This window comes from Furipterus horrens, unplaced genomic scaffold, assembly GCF_987537825.1.
Source record: "Furipterus horrens unplaced genomic scaffold, mFurHor1.1.pri manual_scaffold_6, whole genome shotgun sequence".
NCBI lineage: Eukaryota > Metazoa > Chordata > Mammalia > Chiroptera > Furipteridae > Furipterus > Furipterus horrens.
The window spans coordinates 91764871-91785387 of NW_028327176.1; the positions used below are offsets into that span (position 1 = coordinate 91764871).

Below are 20517 nucleotides of genomic sequence, written 5' to 3' on the forward strand. Positions count from 1 at the left end.
CCAGCCTACACCTCGTCCTGCCTTCTCCGGAGATCCTGTGGGTCCTATGCCAAGGGTGCCTCGTCTTTTCAGCTCTGAAAAATACATGACTCTGTTGCCTGTGCTATCAAGAGAACGCAAATGTCAGAATTCTGTAGCAGACCTGCTGGGCAGTGGGGAGATGGAGACAAGAAAGCATCTGGCCAGGGCCAAACCGGCACGAAGCATGGCAAACTGATCACGTGGGCTAATCTTTGCTTCCTCCACTAAAAACACAGGAAGGAAGTGTAATAATGCTTCATATCTAATATATGTATTATAACACACACATACACATATGAGCACAAAACAGAAAGGATAAGGAGATGTTACCATTTCTCTGTGTCCACACCTCAGAGAAAACACATAGGAAGCAAGCGAATTCACCCTGCAGAGCCTGAAGAAGGCTCGTGTCCTTGCTGTACCAGCCACCTCTGATGGTGAGGGTGTGCGGGGAGGTGGGGGGTGAGTAGGGGGTATGGGTTGACCCAAGAGCAGTACGTTGATAGCAGGTAAAAGGAGCAGATGGACTCCCCTGCCCTCCACCTACACAGTGAGGATAGGCCCCCTTCCACCTTGGCTGGAGACTGGGATTTCACTCTGGAGTTCTTGAACACAGAGGGTCTGGACTCTGGGGGCACCAGACACAGCAGGGTGGGACCCTACATGGGCTGAGAGAAAGCGACCACATAAGGGACCACATGAAAGTGAGTACTCCAGATTGTAACTTCTGGGTATTCAGGCCACCATGATCCAGGCTTAAGCCCCAGGCAGGAGACTGCCCAGCCCAAGAGGAAAGACCTTGACATACTAATCTACCCTCCTTCCCTCTGTCCCTCCATTCTTCCTCCCATCAATATTTATTAAGTGCTTCCTATGGAAGAGGCCCTGTTTCAGACTGCCCTGAAGAAGCTTCCATTCTAGTGGAACATTTATCTGAGTTAAAGAAGGACTATGGAGATGGGGAGGAGGGGCATTGCTTTCAATAACGTATTTAAGGAAGTACTCTCTGGTACAAGGACAACTGAACTAAGACCTACACAAACAGAGGAAATGGCCACACAGAACTGGAAGAGTGTTTCTGTGAAGGAACAGAAGGCAGCCAGTGCTGGTCTGAATGAGTGGGCAGGGTCCCCCAGTGAAACACCTAATCCCTGTCTGATGACCTTCAATGAGGCCCATGAAGCCATCCACATACAAAATGCTCCCGGAGAGCTTTCTCAATGCCTAACTTTTAAAGGTAAACAGCCAGTCAAGGATCATCAAAGGCTCTAACATGAAAGATAGAGACCAAAAGCAAATAGAAAAGTAACTCAGAGGATACAGATTCAATAAGCCGAATAAAACTTCAGAAAAAAATCCTATATTCCCTCCAGAAAGATAAGAGAACGTATTATTACATGTTTGAAATAAGAATAAAATAATCGTCGGCAGCCGTCCGTCTCGAGAGACAATGGTGTAGCTTCTTAAGAGTCTATCTGCACCGCCGAGAATGGCTGTGCAGTCCGACTCGGGAGTGACGTGGTATCTGTCTCCTCCCGTGTTGAATCGACATCTTGCGATGACACTGAAGCTACAGAGCCTGGGCAGGGTAATATGGAGGGTCTGCTGTTGCCCATGCAGCAGACCCCCCCTCTCTTCGCAGCTGAAGGGTCCAAGGGAAAGACGGAGTCGATACAGCTTGGGTTCAGGTGCGCCGCAGGAGTTGCCGGTGTTGACTACAACATCAAACCGCCTTAGGGACTCCGGCTCCGGATTTTCTGTCGGGGTTTACTCCCTTAGCCTTTCCCCTGAAGAGGTATGAAATAATATGAAAAGGAATATTCGGAGAACAAGAAAATGCTCTTATAAATTAAAACTATGAGTTGAAATAAGTAATTCAACAAAATAGAAGAAGCTTAAGTTGAGGAAATATCCCAGAATGTAAAACAAAATGAAGAAGATAGAAAAATAGAAGAAAAAAGATAAAAGGAAGAGAGGAAAAAAGGATAAGAGAAGGAGAGAATCAGTCCTGGCCAGGTAGCTCAGTTGGTTAGTGTCTTCCTAATATCCTAAGGTTGCAGGTTTGATCCTCGGTCAGGGCACACACAAGAACCAACCAGTGAATGCATAAATAAATGGAACAACAAACTGATGTTTCTCTCTCTTTCTCTTCCTTCTTCTCTCTCTAAAATAAATCAACAACAAAAACTTTTTAAGAGAGGAAAGAATCAAACTAAGAGGTCCACTAATCAATTAGAAGTTCCCAAAAAAGAGTGAAGAAAATATGAGCTAGAAAATTGTCAAAGTAAAATGAGACATTTTCCCAAATATGAAAGGCATAAGTTTCCAAATTAAAGAGGCCACTACAATAAATGAGAACACTGAAGCATATTATGGAGAAACTTTAGAAGATCTAAATGCTCTGGAGATGGAGGAAAAGCACGTCAACATAAAGATGTGGGAACCAGAATCAATGAGATTTTTAAAAAAGGAACACTGGGAGTCAGAAGATAATGAAGCCCTTCAGTCCGAATGCTGAGAGAAAACTTAGTTCCCAGCCAGAGGACTATTCCCAGCCAAACTATCATCAAGTATGAAGATAGAACAAAGAAACTTTCATTCAGGCATAAATCTCAAAAAATTTACTTCCAGTGCATTCATGAGAAACTACTGGAAATGTGCTCCACCAAAAAAGTATTAAACGAAGGTCAAGGAAGTTACAGAGTCCGGGAAACAGGCTGGGGCATGAATAGAGGCAAGGGGAATTCCTAGATGACGGGGACATGCCAGGGGGCTGTGTGACTCCCAAGCGTGGCCAGCCCAGACGAAGTGGGCAGACAGAGGCTCTCAGGGGCCCTTCCAAGTGGAAAAGCCAAACTGATTCACCAGGTGTTACAGCAGGTTGAGGGAATTTGTATCACTCTGAAAAAAGTTAGGAGGAAGAATGAGTGGTAAATATATAGAAAACTAAAGAAATATATATGTATATATGTATATATACACACAGTTATATGCGTATATATATACGAACATATACACACATACGTATAAAATACGAGTTAATTTTTAAAAAAGATTTTATGAATTTTTAACTACAGGAAAAACGAATGAAAAAAGAAAGGCAATCCTAAAATAGTACACGGCTTAGCTCTTAAATGTAGTTACATAATCATACTAGTAGCTATGATAAATGATACAAAGAAAAACAGTGCTCTAACTAGAGGGAAAGGATGGAGAGGAGAGGACTATACTTGCCAGGGGAAAGGGCAACAAAGCCAAATCCTTATCTTACAAAGTAGAAAGACAATAGATAATTTTGATAACAGAATTAAGAAATAGAACAAGCATATAGTTTAGAAATATGAATGCATAGACCAAAAAAAAAAAAAAAAAGTCTAAAACAAATGAGTGTTTTCCCCCAAATCTAAGTCTGATCACATGCTCTGTGGTACAAGTGGAGGGACACTGTCACACACCAAGGAAGGTGTAACTGACATATCCCCAAGCAGCAACATTTGAAATGTCTGCACCCCCGAGTAGCAGCTTCACCTACATCACTGGACCTTCTGATGTGCTCAGAGCACGGGAACACAGCAGGACAGGACAGCGGTGCCATGTTGTGTGAACCCGAGAATAGAAGCAACCTAAATGCCCATCCCTGGACACTGGCTGAGTAAATTTTGGGACATCTCTATCCCTAGTAGGAAAGGCTAGCAGCTGGGAAAAAAAAAAAAAGACTAGCAGCTGGATGGTGGGAGGAGGAAGGTGGAAGAGGGAAAGGGAGAGAGGCAGTCACAGGGCCGGGCAAGACTGGAGATCTCCAAGGTATAAAAAAACTGGGAAAACACACACATCTATTTATGCGTCAACTATCATCTCTTGAGGAAGAGGTGTGGGAGGAAGATATTTCACTATCTCTACAGTTCTTAACTTTTAAACCATATTAAATGCATTTTCTTTGAGTGTATAATCTTTTCAAAATATTAACTTTTTTAAAGGAAAAAACAAAGGAAAGAAGTTGCCTGTGGCAAGTGGGACCTAAGGTAGAAAAGAGTGAAGCAGAGGATTGCTGCTTTCTGTTATAAGCCTTGTGGGTTCTACTTGACTTTTAAAACTATGTACACATATAACTTTGATAAAAGTAAAAAATAAAAAAATTCAAAAGTTAAAAAAAAAAAAAAAAAAGCAGAGCCAAGAAAGGGAGCAAAGCCTGTGGTGAAGAGGAATAGAAACGGTATGTGGAAAACAGATTTATTTACAACCTTTGGGAGCAAGGCTGGAAGGCAAATGTGAACCTTCCAAAAAGGTTCTCGAAAAGGGAGGAAATAATAAAGGCTGCCCCTATCAACAGAGCTTATGCGGTGAGCGCAGCGCCCTCTCCCAGCCACGTGGCCTTGAGTGAGCCTCCAGACTGGCCTGAAGACGGCTGCTCTGACAGTTCTTTATGAGTGTGCCTCTCGTGCTGACCCCACAGCTGCCTGCCATCCCTCAGAGCAAGCTATTCTTATTGTCTTCCTCGCCCCTGAAATGGGCCAAGGACCACAGCAGCCATCTCTTTAATCATACCTGAAGATGTGCGATGGACTGGGCATGGGAGGGAGAGCGTGTCTTCCACAACACGGGTGAGGTGGGAATTCTCAAGCCATCACTGCCCTGAGACTGGGCTCTGGGTGCTTTCCCCTGGTCACCCTCAGCATGGCATGTCCTGGGTCTTCCTCCCTTGCTCCAGAGGCAGAGAGAGGGCATCTATGCAGCAGAGCTGCAGGGTCAGCCCAGACCCTTCAGCCCCCGCCGAAGAGCTCCCCGGCGCCCAGATCTCTGAAGCCTCAGTGCAGGCCTTACTGTGTAATCTGGCACAGGGAGGAGGAAGCTCTCTTGTCCTGCACAAGGCCTGAACTGGATTTTATAGCTGTCCCAGTGCCCTGATTTACAGGGGATTTAGGTTTGCTTATTCACCCTGTATGTCATCCATTCAACAACTATTTATTGAGAGCCTTCCACGTGCCAGGCTTAGGTAAACCAGTACCAAGTTTGTCTACCTGGACTGCAGACCTGAGGTGGCAGGAAAACAGCCTGTGAGGAGCCACCAGGATTAGCGATCATTCGGTCACATGCTGATCAGCCCCATGCTTACTGAGAGCAATGGTCACACACAGGAGGCTCATGGACATTTTGCTGATTTGCTAAGTATTTTTTAAAATTTGAGTTAGATGCCACTTAAAAATGGGAGATTTCAAATAAAAATATAAAATTTTGGTCTCTCTTGAAAACTAGAAGATCTGGCGCCCCTGGATCCCCTTTTCCTACAAAGACAATGTTGGCTGGAGCTGAGGCGAATGTGACAGACGCAGGCCCCTGAGCTTCCAGTGGCCCCCGTCACTCCCCCCACCGGCTCTCGTCTGCTGCGCTAGCTCACGTCGCTCACGTTGCCTGCCTGGTCCAAGAAGACACAGAGCTCAGGCAGGGATGAACTGGAATAAATTCCTAACTCTTGTACAGGAATCCCACCACCACAAAACTCTTTGGGGATCCAGCATCAGAACTGATACATAAATTATGTGTCAGTTAAAAAAAAGAATCTATCTTCTTATGCTGTCCTCTTTTTAGCCCCAAAACAGGTACAAGTGAGGTTCTTGGAAGGACGGAGTAGTCTTCAGTTGCTTCTGTGGAGCTTCTAAAATTCCAGCTCCAGGCCATGCCTCAGCCCTGGGTGGGCCCTGCCTGGGCCCAGTGTAAGCTCCTCAAGTGATTTGCATGCACAGCCATGGTGGTGCCCTTCCTCCTGCTGGGCACAGAGTGGTGGGGAGCAGCTCCTGGGACAAATACCTGTCATCTTTCCTCCTAATTACAGTCCAGGTCAGCCTTCCCCTAGATTTCTCCTGCCCCTGGGTTTTGGCCTAGGTGAGTGAGGGCAACTTCAGGGCTCGCTGGTGAATGAATGCACTTGCCTTTACTGCTGTAACCTGAGCCGGTCTTGGGTTTTGCCTTCCCTGCGCATAGTATAATTTTCCCTTTTAGAGGAGTTTCCTCTCAAAGGATAGGTCAGGACCCTCCAGCCAGCCCCTCATGAGTTGAGCTGAGAGCTTCTAACCCAGTGGCAGCTACAGGAAGGTAAGTGTCCCTGGGACATTGGAGGAGTGTCTGAGTGAGTACGTGGCGGGATGTGAGGAGAGGGGGCTGTGTTAATATTCTGCATCTCACTCAGTCCCCATCCCCAGCTCCCGTTCTGCTCACAGCCAGAGAGCTCCCCGATTCCCCTGAGGGGGTGCAGTAATTGATGATTAGCATTCCAAAGCTTGGCTTACATCCTGCTAGCCCGTCATATTTAATTACATTTTAACTATATTCGTCTTCGATAATAGCACGAACATAATTTAGATAATTATCTCTCTCTCTTACTCTCTGACTCTGTCTCACTTAGAGCTCCTTGCCACAAAAATCGCTTTCTCGGCTCAAACACATCAACAGACTCCGGGGCCAAGTGCTTTTCTCTCTCTTGCAGCAGCTGTGCTATGAATGCAATGGTTTTGAGTATCACGCAGGAAAAAAAGAAAATTTCTGTTTCCTCCTGCTTCTCTATCCATGTTTGTACACAACTCGTGATGGGAGCTGGTGTAGTTGGGTGTGTATGCACACCCACTCCCACACACACTTCCACATCTGGATATTTTTGTGCAGTGTAGAGACAGTGGTGGCCTAGTCAATCAAATTAGTGGTTTGGCATTTCTTATAAGGTTTAATGGGTTCCTTGTAAACCGCTGAAACAGTTCTAAATGTCTGATAAGCCTTTTGAAGAGAAGTTCTTTCTAATAGAGTTTCTGTCACACTTGGATCTTATAATTAATGACTGTTAGCCTTGCTGATCATCAACCTCCTCCAAGAGACGGCAGGCACAAGGGAGAAACCTGGGGCTTTTCCCAGGGAGCGTGAGTGTGTCTGAGGGCTGCTGCTCCACAGCGTCAGGGTCCCTCCAGACCCTCCCAATACCAGTTAGTCACAGGCCACCTGAGGGCCTCGGCCTAGTAGCACCCACCTCGTTCCCCACTCAGGAGCCTTGTTCATTGATTTCTCTGGGGAAGCTGGTCAACGTAGCTGAGGTTTTTAGGTGCAAAGGTTTTATGTCACAAGTTCCCACCTCTAAGAAGATGTCTAAACAAATACGAGAATAAAAAATGGGTTCAGAATAGCTACTATCAAAAACAAACTTGCCCAAAGTTTAGAAATTTGGAGCCTGAAAGAACTTCAACAAACTAATTCCCAAGATATAGTACAGAGACAGGAGGTCCTCACCCCACATTCTCTAGGTTCTGTCCTTTTCCTTGGAGTTCCCAAGGGCTCCAGTGGATATGGATTTTGTATAAATATTCACTTTGGCTTAACCTTGTCTGACACTGAAGGATTATCTTTTTGCTGAAGATCAGTTACTCGTCTTCTTCAGATAAAATTCATTGCTCATATGGTTCCAGGTCCACACCAGAGACAAAATCCTTTTTTCCTTCAGAGAAATAAATATCAGCAAGTAGCCCCTGCATTGCTGAGGGGTAGGCAGAGGAGGCTGATGGGATGTGTTTATGTAGTTCACAAATAAAGAGACTCTTGCCACTTGTTTGGGAGGCCGAAATTCCTGGCTATCTCTGGAAATAAACGCTTGGGCACACTTCAGAGCCAGACAGGGGTCTAGAGTTGCTGACTCTGTGTTGAGTCTAACAGCCAACCCCTGTGATGTGACTGGGCTCACTACTGGCCGACGTACAGAAGGGAGACAGGCAACCTGCTGATTCTTGCGACTGAGTAGTAACTGTAGGCCCAGCAGAGAAATTCAAAAGCTCGCAACGTGGTGACCAGGAATGGCTGTGGAGTCCTGTCCTGGGTGATGATGAGGGAGCATGGATGTGGCCCTCCCCTTGGAGGTGAGGAAAGTGGAAGAGCTCTCTTCCAGAGCAAGGTCTCTCCATCCATGGCACAGGTTCTAGGCTATCGCCTCCCTCCGATGGCAGCTGGGTGGAATGATCTGGACCCGGCACTGGTGTGTCCGTCCCTGCCTGGCACTGTGGTTTCATATGTTGTGAAGTTCCTATCTGTACAGCCTGGGCTACTTATTGCAGGCCAGGCAAGTGGTGGGGGTGAGGGGGCTTGAGAACAGGTGAAGGAGGACTCGGCTCTCCTCCCCCACAGCCCTGCACACTCCAAACCTTGATTTGCCCCATGTTTTTCATTACGGATGTTTTGATCTCTCAGTGCCCAGCTCAGGCACTTGGGAATTTTGCTGAAATCTGCCTGAAACATAAGAACCACCGAATGAATGGGAGAGCTGGCAGCTTGGCCACACTTTGTGCCAGCAGGCAGTTTCAGAGCCTGATGGGAGAGGGTGAATTCAGTCTGCTTTTCCCCAGAGGATTCCCTGTCCCCAGCAAGCTCAATGTTCAACAGAATGATTGATTTAATGACGTAAGTGGCTCCTTTCAGCCTGTGAGGAGCGCACGCTCACCCTGAAGAGGCTGTTGTCTCTGAGGAGAGTGCCACCTCTTCTGTGGCTCTGCGTGACTGTCCAGTGCCACCTCCACTTCTCCCCAGAAGCACACTCTCTCTGAAATGCAGACTGGAAATATGAGGACTAAGCATGGGCAAGAGCCAACTTTCAAATGTTAAGCATTTGGCAATTTCATTTCCTAGTGTTTTAAATACCAAATGCATTTAGAACACAATGAGGACTAAATGCCCCCTGAATTTCAAGTTTAAAAAGAAGGGCTGCTGTTATGGAAATTCATGCCAAAAGACTGTGCAGAACAAAACCTGGCCCTGACCTCTGAAACCCACTATAGTGCACCCAGTTAAGCCAGCCAGCAGCCTCCAGAAGGACCGCCAGACACCCTCTGAATCAAACCTGACCGATTTCATACCTAAAAATTACACTAAGGCCCTGCGGGTATTCCAGATCTGATGACATGCCAAAGTCATTCAGCACATAACACTGGGGTATATTCAGTACAAACTTAAAAATAGACTCTCTCTCTCCAACCATTAAGGGCATGATATTTGTAGCTGAACAGATAAGAAATTGGGGGCACTGGAGAGAGCTTTAAAAATCTCCAGAGTACATGAAAAAAAAAAAAGTTTCTCTATGATGAAAACTTAGGCTCTTAGCACGGAGCCGCCCAAGATTAGCCTACAGCCATTTAATGCACAGGAGTCTCTGACTACGAGTTCTGTAATGAAAAGGTGACAGGTGCTCACTGCAGGCCCCACGAAGGCCTTTTCCAGAATTTGCCTTCCCTGCCACATTCAACACAATTAAAGCAACCTGAGAGCTGATGTGAGGCACCACAGTGCAGGGAGCAACTTTTCTTTTGGGACTTTGCTGACAGTAAAAAAGTTGACTTTTAAAAAAGCATTTCCTTCTCTTTTCAAACACTTCCTTGATTAAACAAATAAACAAAAATCACCACTACCCTCACCTTGGTGTTGGTGTCTTTCTGGATCCAGTCTTCGTTGGCCTAGACATTTTAAGACTTGTAAGAGGCATGTGTTCTTTTGCAAGCCCCTCGTTCTTTTCGTGCTCGTTCCAAGTCACTCTCTGGCCCCTTCCCCAGATCCTCACTGTGCACTGGCCTGGATGCAGGCAACAATGACCTTGACCTGAGAGCCTGCTCTGCCCATCTCAGCACCTTCAGAGGGGCTGCTGTGCGGTGTCATAGTGCAGGCAGGAAGGAGAGAGCCTGCAGGCTCCCTGCGAACTCACAAAGCATGATGGGCAATGAGACAGGACAGCTGACAACTAGGGCATGTGTTAAATACATGAATTAAGTTAAATAATTTAGATAATTCATGACACAACAATCAGATGCCAACATAGGTAGGAGGATTTAGCTGGGCAAGGAGAGGGGCTGGAGGTATGGCAGGCCAGGGGTTATCGTCAGATCATTTTAATTAGCCACCGAAAGAAAATCAGAGAGAAAGAATTTGCATGGGAGGCACCTCACTCTTTGTGATGAATCCGATTCTCCTCAATCCAGCAACCTCATAGATTCCCTCCCCATATCTTCTGAACCCAGGACATGTGTGTGCACATGCACCATTCCCAAGATTTGATGCAGCATATTTCTTTCTTTTTTTGCTTTCTAATTTTTTTTAATTGAATTTATTGGGGTGACATTGGTTCTTAAAGCCATACAAGTTTCAAGTGTACAACTCAATAAAACATCATCTGCAGCCTGCATCGTGTGCCCGTCACCTCAAGCAAAGTCTCTTTCCATCCCCATTTCCCCACCTTTGCCCACCTCCACCCAGCCCCCACTGCCTTCCCCTCTGGCCATCACCACACCATTATCTGAGTCTATGTGTCATGCGTATATATATTTTGGCTAATCCCTTCCATACAGTCCCCCCTTCCTCCTCCCTCTGACAGCTAGCTGTCAATCTGTTCCATGTGTCCATGCCTCTGTTTCTATTTTGTTCCTAAGTTCAGTTTGTTCATCAGATTCTACATATTAGTGAAGTCATATGGTATTTGACTTTCTCTGACTGGCTTATTTCACTTAGCATAATGTTCTCCAGGTCTATCCATGCTGTTGCTAAAGGTAAGAGTTCCTTCTTTTTTATGGCTGTGTAGTATTCCATTATGTAAACGTACCACAGCTTTCTTCATTCACTCATCTATTGATGGACACTTGGGCTGTTTCCAGACCTTGACTACTGTAAATAATGTGATGCAGTGTATTTCCGAACACCTGCTTTGAATTTTGTTCATGACCCCAAGGCTAAGACATCAAACAGTGACTTCTTTACTACTTCAGAGTAAACAAGCAGCTGTGTGACACATGCAGAAATATGCTTACTTTCAGGTTCTATTTCAATATACCCCTAGTTATTCACCATTCTAGTCCCCTGCCCTGAAGGTTTTGCAGAGTTGAAGGCAGATGTCAAGAAGTCAAATTGCATTCAACAAGGTTAAAAGTTATCCTTGGCACATGGAAATCTCCTACAATAAAATACTGTGAGAATGTTGCTGAAGCCAAATCAGCTTATTCTTCTGTATTATGTCTTGGGGAGGAAGGTTGCTGGGTGAAGGGAATGGATGAGAGAGGTGACCAGTAACTCTTTCTGATTCCATTGTCAGGCTTTAAAATCAGATAGATCAGCTATTAATCTCAGAAAGCCAGCAGTGAATGTGTGCAATAAATTTGTCACCATTTTATGAATAAGCTCTCGGTCATAAGGGCTTACTGTCGGGCAATTCACCTTTTCCATGATATTTTCTTTCACTTGTGTTTTAGAGCAGCTTAGAAAGAATATTATTTGTGTTCCTGGAGATCAGAACATACAAAACGCTCAGAGTGATGGAGATGTACAGGCAGGCTTCACATCTGCCCCTGGGCTTGCTAAGCAAACAATGTGCGGATGCTTGAGTGAGCACCACTGGGGGACAGGGATCACTCGTGCAGGCTGGGCGAGCACCCATCTCCTCAGCCGCCGCTAATGAGACCTTGTTACTGCTGGATGACGTAGCAAATGCCCATTGGCTTTCTGTCAAAGACTGTCAAATAGAGCTGTTGGTAATCACAGCTGGCAAGTTGTTCAGTCAATATTTTTGAAAAATTCAACCAAGTGTATGAAAGCACAAAGTAGCTTTTCCTCAAGTTGCTGGATAATTTACTCATCTCCCTGCTTTGTTGTGGCCCTGCCCCCACACAGTCATGCTGGTGTCCTGCTGGGCACTCCTGAAGGGCTGTGGGGTGTCATATGTAGAAATGGATGAAATTTCAGCTATTTTGTCATCCAGCTGTTTTTTCCCCCCATCAAATCAATAGAACTCTAGATCTGAAACTCTGTACTGAGGAGCCTTTAAACTAGAGATTAATAACAACCTAACACCACTGCCACTAATAATATGGTCTTGCCTAAATACCGCCCCAGGGAGAAGGCCCCACAGTATCCACTTTACAGCTGTGGGGAGAATATATTTCTGCCCTTCACTCCTTGTGGAGGACCATCGTTCTGTTCTGTACCTAAAGATGACAAATGTCCTTTTGGAGCCACTTCTTCTGGATATGACAAAACATCATGAAAGGGAACCACACTAAATTTAGACTGCAACTCTGACGGGTGAATTAGCGACCAGCAGACTGGTACAGGCTCTGTAGAACACTTCTGGGTGTCTTTGGCTAGGATCCCTTTCTGTAGCAAGCGAGTCTAGTTAGATGCACTAGAGTGCATTGTACTGAAATGTAGCATTTGGGAAATACAGGTTCTCCTGAAGATCTTAGATGCTGGGCCTCCCAAGTATGGATGGGTCCCTGGATGGATGGTTTTTCTGCATGTATGGTCGTAAGTTTATGTCCCACACTCCTGAACTCTGTTACGACCCCCTAGTACAGGATTGCTTAGCAGCTGCTGACAGCATCTGAAGAATCTGCCTGAAAGTGAAACTCTCACTGGTCCTTATAACAGAACCAATACACAACGAATGGCCTGTGCTGCCGCTGTTGCTAACACCCCCATAGTCAGTGAAGGATCAGCAACTGCCTTCTAGAGAGACCACGTCTACCATGGCTCTGATGCACATTCTCACACGCTGCCCAGGGGCTCTCAAACTGACCTCATCAGCATCACCTGGAGGGTGTGCTAAACACAGACTGTGGGGGACACTGGGCGGGACCCACAGAGTTTCTGATTCTGGGGCCCAAGGATTTGCACTTCTAACACATTTCCAAATGACGCTGGTGGTCCGGGGTCTATACTTTGAGACCCACAGTTCTAGTCAATAATGTGAAGGACAAGCTTATCTCCAGTCGGCAGAAAATAGCAAGTTGGAGAAATCAAGGGAGGTTTCAGGATACGGGAATCAGAGACTTGGGAAGGTAATTTTAGTGGCAGTAAGGATGAGGGGCTGATACCGAGGCGATACTATGAGCTGGAAGGTTCCAAATCCAGCCTTCAAGAGCACTCCATAGATACCCTGGTCACGTGGAGAGGTCTGTGGCCAAGGATGGCGACCACGGGGACAACTGTGGCGGAGCAGAAGTCCTCCAGACGGGAGCCCCACATCTGGGGCTCTGTCGGGGCCTTGGGTGAATCACTTGATCTGGGAGCCTTTGCGGTCACTCATGGAACACACCCATCCTGCAGGCAGTTAAGACAGTCTGATGAGGCGGGGGCTGCAAGCGCAGCCTGTAAACCACTGCTGTGAAGGTCAGGCATCCTCTGCTGCCTCCCGCCTGGCCTGGAGATTCCTTGCCTGCAGCCGACCCACCGGATTCTCCCTTGCCTGCAGACCACCTGGGCCCTGGTTCAGTCTCCCCCCAAGTAAGGGGGAATGCGGTTAGGCAAGCCCTGCTCTGGGTCATGCTTTCGTGTATGGGTCCTAAAAACTGGCTCTCACTTCATTCCTCGCAATTCAACGAGTGTGTCAGGCCCTTGGTTCTAGCAATTACTCTATTTCACATCTGTGTCTACCCCCAGGGTCAGCAAACTTCACTGTAAAGGGCCAGATAGTAAATATTTTAGGCCACACAGCCCCCTCCCCCAACACACTCTTTATTTTTTACAACCATTTAAACCATTCTAAGCCTGGAGGCCAGATAAAATCAGGCTTTGGGACAAATTTGGCCCTGACCCCTGCTCTGCCCTATCCCCTTGACATCCTAAGATCCCGACATAACCCTTCCAGCCTTTCTAGGGCTACAGTCTGTTCCTGACTCCCAGGCTCCAAGGCTGGGTCACTGCTGCCACCCCGCCTGGAATATTCCCTAAGTGCCAGCTTCCAGGCTATGATATTGTCCGGAACAACCCCCTGGACCTACCAAACTTCCCGAGGATTGCTTATCTTGACTTTTACCCCCTCCTACTTCAGAGACCTTCTGAAGTATTTTCTTACACAGGAGTAGGGCTGGACCCATGTCCAGGTCCCAAGTTTCCTGGTCTGGAATGCCTTCCGCCGGCTGCCCGGGTTCTCCCTTAGACTGAGTGTGTGTGGTGCAGACAGAAGCTCACGAGCACAGACATATTGAAGCTATAACTGTGCAACTTCACAAAGGAAACACTGTCACCTTGATTTAATTTTCTTTATTCTCAAATCCCAATGATAAATAGATTGCATAGTTCTCAGGCACAAAAACTGAATGACTAGTTATGTGACATTTAATTTCTATATATATATATATGAAATTTAATTTCTAGTTACATATGACACTTTATCTGATTGGGGAAAAATAATCCACTTGCGGAGTGTGACTTTTTAGATAGACTACCCTTTCTTGTATAGTTTTTGCGAGTGCCCATGTGGACTGCACCAGGCTGGTGAGACTGACAGCCACTGATGACTGTGCAGGTCTAGTAAGAAGCAACATGCACCCGAGTGCTGCTGTCTGTCCCTTCAGAAGGAGGATGAGGACATGGACTTATCCCTTTCTCTTCTTTGGACTAAATAGTCTCTCCTCACAAATTAGCCACCTAAATCCAGCTTCTTCACTTTCATCTTTCTGATAAATTCTCTGATTTGAAAGTATTCCAATTCTGTCATGCAATCTAGGAGTTTGTCATGCATGTCACGTGTGATCTGACCATGGAACAATACAACCACAAAGTTCTGATATTTACCAAGAAAGAATAAGGCCAGGTGATCTTGACATGAGTGAGTGTTCCTCTGGTAAAATTAACTCAGCAAAAACCAAAAGATGAAAAAGCAAATAATTTTGGCCATTTTTGCCATATGAGTCACCAATGGCTTTGTTACATCTTCCCATGTGCATAACCTAAGATAGATATACCAATACAAATAATTTCAAACACTAAGGGAAGCATTCAACTACCCTTGCCATCTTGGAGACACTATCCCAAGAGCTGACAGTTAGACTGTCTTTGGCTAACGTATTTTTATTATGGTATATTGGTGGTATTTAACATGGTAATATAGTATGTCAGATTCATGAGCTGACAAGGCTATCTGTGCTTAAAATACTGAAATAAACACCTTTGGAAGTGAATTTGTTAAACATCGAGATAATGGAGAAGCAATCTACTTCTTTGTGTTTGCCCCTCTGGGCTAGAGGCAGTGGCAGTGCGAGCAGGAGAGCAAGAAGCCCAGAGAGGTGTGCGAGGTGAGCAAAGTATCCCAGGGGCTGCGCATGCCCGTCAGGGTAGGCCCGCCTTCTTCCCTAATGTCATTCTGGGATATTGACCTTTACCAGCCCCCTTAGGAGTGAGCTGTGTTCTTTCAGCACAGAGCTGAGTGGGAGGATCCTTTGAATGGAAGTTTACTCTTGGTTTTCCTTGAATAAGCTACTTTGACAGTGAGAAAAGCTCCTTACCACCCAAAAGTAGCTTGTACTTGAAATTCTGCTTCTCGAAAGGGGTGTAACCCTATCAGTGTTCTCACTGGGATTTGAAGCTATCCTTTGTGCATAGTTTGACAATATACCCTTGTACTGGCCAACAAGGGATCTTTTATTCAGTTCTCATGAAGTTTTAGTGTATGATTCATTTCAGAAATGAGACTTGATAATGCAGATTTATCACAATGAGAAGCCTGCCTTTAAAATGTGATTTAATGATGCCTATACTTATTCACTGACATCTTTATAAAACTGTTAGTGTGAAAATATATTTGTCTTTGCGAAAATAATTCTTCCTTTTACAAGCATCATGCAATACAAGACCCATACAGTGAAAACGTAGCAGAAAGAGCAGCAGTGGTCTAATTACGTAATGCTGAGGCAACGTTGCACCGTCACACCGAGCACTGTCTTTTTTAGATTCTGGCTATACCACCAGGCATGGCAAATATCTCCTTTCCATTAACTTCCACCCATGCTGCTGAGTCCTAAGCTCAGGGATGCTACTGAAACCAGAGGACAGAGAAAGGCTCTCCAAGGTCACAGAGATGTAATAATGCAGTAAATAAACAAACTACTGATTATGATTTAATGCTATTTTTCTTCCTACCTTCCCTTGGTTTATGAGCAGACATTGATAATTTAACCTTTCAGCCAATTAGAACAGAAGGTTTGATTGACAGCAAATGAATAAATAATGTTTTAGTGCAGGAGATAGAGTCATCCTCCTCTATTAATCAGTCCCTCTGCCACGTGCAGGTAACATGATATTTATCACGCCACTCTACTACAGTCCCTCGGGGTGTCATTTCATGGTCTACCAGTAAAAACCTCACATTTACAGCAACTGCCCCTCTATTACTGTCGATAACATCTAATTGATATGTCAAACCTCCAAGGAATGCAGTAAATTGAAACACTGCCTCGCCAAAGAAAATCAACTGGCAAACAGGTAAATCAGCACCTGCCTTCCTGTAAATCACTTAGTCACCTCCTGACCAAGAGCCTCCCCTCAGAAAGCTAACGCCACCATCTTCGCTTCCGTCTCAGAGATCCCTACGCAAAAACACAGGCCAGACCACCACTAAATTCCTGCCCACAGAACGTCACAGTGAACCCTGAGCACAGCTCAAGATGAGCCACTGCATTTGAATTATTTTGCCAGTGAAAGCCTAGCTCAACAGTGGATGCCACAAGCATCATATTGCACAGGGTACAATTTGGAAGAGAACAGTAATGACCTAATAACAATGCTGCAGACCGCCTCTGAAGGGCAGGCAATGCTGTCAGAGATATGATCTCATTTACCTTTTAAATATCCCTGCAGGCAGGGCGGAGCTGGAATAATTATTCACTGTCCTGAAATAAAAATGAAGCTGAGAGAAGGTAAGAGACTGGTCTAAGCACTTATCATGAATTGGATATATTTGACATTGAAATATAAAATTTGTCTAAACAGGGCTCCTAGCCACTCAAATATAACACTTAAAAGTATTAATAAAAATGCTTAAAATGACATGCTAAAGGGAGAAAGAACTAAATTAGCATTGATAATTCATCCAGTTTATTTACTTAATGAAAGAACTCTAATATTAGTAATGGCCAAAAGAGATGTAGCATATATGTAAAGGTTCTTGTGGAAGAATATATAACATTCATCTCTGTATCTTAAAAATAGAGACACCCATATATATCAAATGTAAAGTAGATAGACGTGTAAAATACACATTTACAGATAGGTGTGTACACACATAGGCAGATGCGTGGCTACATGTGTTCCTTCCAGCATCCTGTTCTAGCCCCCCACCTCCCCTGCTTTCTTATTTAAAAAAAAAAAAATACATATCTGATATGGGCAAGACCAACAGGAGTGAAGTTCTCATCCTAAGTTTGGGAGAAGATTTGTAGATTATCACACAAAATAATTTGAAAATATTCTAACAATTGATCCCATTAAACTATAGTGCCAAATAAATACTCTTTAAAACATGGAAGGTATTCTTGCATAGGAATTCTGAACTTAGATACCCTGTCATCTTTCCTCCTACCCAGTTCCTCCCCACCCACAGGTCTGCCCTTACCCTGTCACACTACTTCTGCTCAGGTTCACCCAAACATTTCGTTTATTCGCTTTGTTTTTATTTTCCTTTTTTCTTTTTAAACTTAAATTTGTTACACCCAGCCCCAATATCTTCCCCATATTTTCCCAATTTCTCATTTTGCTTTGGAAATCCCTAATTTGGTCTTACGTCTTCCTACAGTCTTTGGAGTGGCTGAGAATTCTGCACAATTCTGAGGAATGGATAATTCAGTAATAAGATTTATTTGAGTCTCCTGGCCAGCACAACCTGCTTTTCTATGTTGTCATTCCTCTTCTTGGATTTATCTGTCTGCCTGGCTCAGTTGGCAAGCCCCTGGCCTTCTGAGCAATAGTCCTAATTTTGGTTATAGCCATGAGCATAATTCTGGATGAGGGCCATCTCATAATGAGAAAGAAAAGGATTGTCAAAACCCAGTACCACTGCTTGGGGGAAGAAGATCCTTGGGGTAAAACCACTGTTGATGAAAAATACTTAAAAACCTCACACAAGGCTTTTAGAAATTCCCTGTCCAAGCATACACAATGTGTGAACAGTAGAAAGGGAAGGTCTGAACACAGTAAGGGAGTGTCATGAAAGAAAGGTAAAAACAGAAAGAAAATGCTTGTGTGAGACCAAGATCTGCAGGAGAAAGAATGAGCCATTACTGAGCCAGTGTACAGCTGGTTCAAGTATAGGACTGACTTTTTTTCCATGTCTGGTTTCCATGATTTATATATTTAATCAGTTATCTGAACATCACCCATTACAAACTTACAGCTTAACATGGAGCTTTTTCCAGAGTATTTATTTTGGGTGGTGCTTATATTGCTTCTAAGTCTTGGTCATTCAGAGTGAAATTGTGATTTCAAGGTAATAATAAAGTCTGATGTTGCAATTCCAGTCTAATTAAGATAAACCCATAAACATGGGTCTGAAAGACATTTAGTTAAAGGTAAGTAACGTCTGATGGAATTCTTGCTGGTACATGGTGACTGTCTTAACGAGCTCCCTAGAAGAGTGGCACATACTGTCACCATGGACAGGAAGATAGGAAGGAGCATGCCTTCTCTGTGGGTCACCCCACAGTTGCCTTTGTATTTGTCCCTATATGCTTGATCAGAAGCCCATTTACCCCCATCTCTGAATCTGGAACCCCAAAGCCACCAGCCCTTCTTCTCCTACAACACCATGGACAAATGGAACAAGGACAAGTCAACCAAGGCAGCTGCCGCCTTTTACCCAGTAATAATATGTTCTTGAGGCTCTGAGATTTATTTGAATCAAGTCACCAGCAGTCAAATTCAATGGTAATGGGAAGAGGTGGGACGTTCCAGGTACTTTAGGAAGCTAGTCCAGCAGAACCTGGAGGTAAAGGCCAAAGACATCACCAGTTGGTAAGATCTAGGAGAACAGAGACATTCTCTGGCCCTAATGTCCTCCTGGGGACCACGCCTTTATTAACTCAAAAAAATATTGGTACGGGTACTGGGAATGTAGATATGGACAGAATAGACAGGGTCCCTACTTTCATGGAACTTAAAGCCTAATGGGAAAGACAGACATTAATAGGTAAATTACAGATAACATAAAATTATAAATTGTGACAGGTGTCATGAAGAAAAAAACACAGTGCTATGAGAGAGAATAACAGAGGAGGCCAACTCTAGCTTGACAGGAAATGATCATTTACCAGCCAGGCAAAGAGCAAAGAGATTACCTGCAAGAGAGCAAAGAACCATCAGGGGCAACCCTGGACTTCAATGAGCTAACATTATATTGTAGAAGTCTAATGATACCTTATATTTGTATAGCATTTCACAACTCCACGTGTACCAATTCATTTTAGGCAGATATGACACATATAAAAAGAGAAGTCTAACAATATGAGAGTTCAGAGTGAGGAATGTGAGGCAAAAGGCCAGAGGTAGATTAGCTTCTCTACTTTCCAGGTGTCCCATAACCTAAAGCAAAGCACACCAGGCTGTCTTGCCCTAAGGTACTTAGCAATTCCTGTTCCCTCCCATTCCCTTATAAAAACACCTGCCCTAAGCGGCCCTCTCTGAGTCTCCCTGATCCATCCATAGGTATGTTACACTTGTTCATATTGTAAGAATAGCTCGCCTCAGGTTTCAGAGAGGGAACGGGAGTGCAAGCTCTCTCTTTTGTGGAGAACTGATAAGATATGGATCCCCGCCTAAGTGGTGAGACTGCACAATTCAGAACATGGCGACCCCTGCATGAGGAACCCACTGTGGCCGCCCTTCTCAAGATGGAGCAACAGGGTGGCAGGTGGCAGTTTTCAGAGTAACTGAATAGAGCGCTTCTGAGATGAGAGAGTGGAGGCCCTTGCTGTTGTTGCAACGCTGCAAGAGGCAAGCTGGTAAGTGGGGCTGGGCTGGCACGCAGCAGCCAGCAAGACGGCAGAGGTTCTGAACAGTTCTGTAAGGCGGATTAGACACCGCCCATCAAGATGAGTCTGGCTGGGCAGCTCCAATTGGCACCAGAGTATCACACACAAAACTGTGCAACAGGAAAGAGGCTAAGAATCTAGGGGTGATGCCAAGATTTTTGACTTTGGAAAAAGAAGTACTAAAAACTCAAACCTGGGTTAGGATCTGGGTTAGGACACTTAAATCTTGTGGTGTTTGCGCAGGTGTGAGGGCACATGTGTACACCTGCATCTGCGCACACACAGTCACAGAATTACCTCCCCGACATCCCAGGCTTCTAAAGCCATGTGCAGTACCAATGGGGATCCAATTAACTACAGTCTCTCACAAACATTAAAACACTAGTTAGATGCGAAAAACACTGCCGCGGCCCATCAAAGGCAAGCCTACGGCTGACAGAGCGGCCCTGAGTAAAACAAAGACCTAGAGACGCAGGGTTGCTCTGGAAGCAATCGACTTTATAACCACAACCTGATGCAGGATTTTACAGCTGTGACAAGCAGACGCTGGGGCAGTGCGAGGGTTGCCACTTAACAAATGTGTCCTGCAGTGGCTTTCTCATCCAATCTGCATCTCAAGTCTCCCCCAGTGCAAAGTCACTTAGCAGGGAAACCAAATACTCCACTGCAAGGACACACAGAACATTGTCTAGAGAAG

General features: G+C 44.9%; 1 protein-coding gene across 1 annotated transcript in view; it reads right to left on the bottom strand.

Moving 5' to 3' along the window:
* BTBD9 (BTB domain containing 9) overlaps positions 1-20517 on the bottom strand; it is a 479622-nt gene that overhangs the window by 23882 nt on the left and 435223 nt on the right. The window lies entirely within an intron of this gene.